This window comes from Paralichthys olivaceus, chromosome 8 (assembly GCF_024713975.1).
Source record: "Paralichthys olivaceus isolate ysfri-2021 chromosome 8, ASM2471397v2, whole genome shotgun sequence".
Lineage (NCBI taxonomy): Eukaryota > Metazoa > Chordata > Actinopteri > Pleuronectiformes > Paralichthyidae > Paralichthys > Paralichthys olivaceus.
Window position 1 is genome coordinate 2,501 of NC_091100.1, and position 2,169 is coordinate 4,669.

At 40.3% G+C, this 2,169-nt stretch overlaps 1 long non-coding RNA gene across 1 annotated transcript in view; it reads right to left on the reverse strand.

The window, feature by feature from the left end:
• Positions 1-1,849, reverse strand: part of LOC138411290 (uncharacterized) — a 2,135-nt gene extending 286 nt beyond the window's left edge. The window contains exons 1-2 of the long non-coding RNA XR_011243939.1: positions 379-1,849; positions 1-207 (exon numbers count right to left, since the gene is read on the reverse strand). The exon at positions 1-207 is cut by the window's left edge and continues 286 nt beyond it. This is a non-coding gene — a long non-coding RNA (uncharacterized lncRNA). The remainder of the gene's footprint in view (positions 208-378) is intronic.
• Positions 1,850-2,169: the final 320 nt, after the last annotated feature.

Here is a 2,169-nt window from a genome sequence, read left to right on the forward strand (position 1 = left end):
AATGAGGAGGTAGCCAAAGTCCCAAGTCTCTGGCACCCCAGGAAACACGCTTGGCTATTATCCCCTTACCTGCACCCAACCCTAAAGCCGTTACGCCCTGCACCATATGTGCTGACGCCACACACGTGATGCTCAGAGTGGGCCCAGTTGATTGCCATGTACACAGTGGTGGTGTAGCTTGCACCGGGCAAAGAAATCCTCCATTTCCTAGTCACAACAATAGAATGAAATACAATAATACAATTAAATACTTGTACTACAACTAATGGTAACCGTACTGATGACATGATGGTCGTGTGATTGTTAACAACAGTATTAATAATAATAACAGTATATAATGAAAACATTTATAATATATTCTGGAGGAACGATTTTCACCTCCACACTTGGGGAAATTTTCACTTCTGACCGCTCTATTCGCTTTTAATGGGGAGTCGTTTTTCGCCAATATCTCTGGAACCGTAGGTCGTTGAGACTTGGAATCACAATCCGTCAGACATACTTCGACCATGCTTAACACGCCAGTCTTGTCCCCGAGTCTCTATGACCTTCACAAAAAAATTCATCCTGAAAATGACTCATTACTGCCCCCTGGTTTTCACCGTTTATACCCTTCCGAGGCACACAAGATAATTAAATCTGTGCAATAACTGGGTCCAGGTAACATCCTGGGGCGATGGAACGTGCACCTCCCGTCACCTCGAATATGAATCAGGATAATTTCCCCCACGCTAACATAAGGGGCCACAAAAACGATTTATGGATACAAACAACACAAATTCAAACCCTAAAGACATAAATAAACTAAATAATAAATAATTAAATAACATTTTATTGACTATCTAACCTATTATATTATATTATTATATAACACAGTAATAAACACAATAAAAAAAATATATAGATAGCAAAATCACTAAAATTAATTAAATTACATATAAATGAATGCATTATCTCATAAGCAACAATATAAAAACATCATTTTGATTCCCAGTTCATTCATAGTTTATACGAATCGCATGATTGATCAAAAATGATTCATTGGAATAAAAATTGTTACGATTGGTTCTTTGTTGGACCCCAAAGCAGACACTGAGAGTAGTTTAAATGTTAATGAAAAGTTTAAATATCACCAGAACAAAAAGCAGGCAGGCTGTGGAGGCAGGGTGCTGGCTGGCCAAACAATCCACAGGACAACAAGTGTAGCGGCTTTGTACTCCTCCGTTGCGTTGTGTATTTCACAGAAGAAGACCGTCAACTTTGGCAAACATGTCTTTTATTCTTAACATCTGGCAGAAGGATCGCACAGTTAGTCCGGGTTTCCTCACACACACACACACAATTGATCATCAGATAAACAGCAAGGTCCAACTGCTCTAATATTAAAATGAACATAACTGAGCTAACACAGCGTAATGTACCTGGCAGAAGGATCGCACAGTTAGTCCGGGTTTCCTCACACACACACACACAATTGATCATCAGATAAACAGCAAGGTCCAACTGCTCTAATATTAAAATGAACATAACTGAGCTAACACAGCGTAATGTACCTGGCAGAAGGATCGCACAGTTAGTCCGGGTTTCCTCACACACACACATACAATTGATCATCTGAAAAATGTAAAATGGAAAGGAAGTGCGGGTTAGCTAACACATGCCACACTAGCCATTTTATAAACAAAGAAAACAAAACAAGGATCGGCTCAACTGTTTAGGAAGCATATGTTAATGTAGTGCAACTTAAACCATGTTTTAGTATTAAGTTACAGTTATTAATATAAAACATTAGCGGAGCTCATATTCGTGCACCTACCAGATAAACAGCAAGGTCCAACTGCTGCTATCTCCAGGGGGGCACACCCTAATCTACAGGGGGGGGGGGGGGGCACGACCCTAATCTACAGGGGTGCACGACCCTAATCTACAGGGGTGCTGCATTTAAGAACCCCAGGATATTTAAGTGTCAGTGTTGTGAGATGAGTTTGTATGGCAAGTGGAATCATACTACACTTTAACTCCGTTACACAAGCACGAGGGAAAACAAAAACCGAGGAGCAGCAACAAGGCACACCGAGGAGTCTGTGTAGAAAAAGAAACAAAACTGGTTAAATATGAAACAAACAAAAACGAGGAGCAAGAATCCGAGGTTGTCATCACTGTACGCTA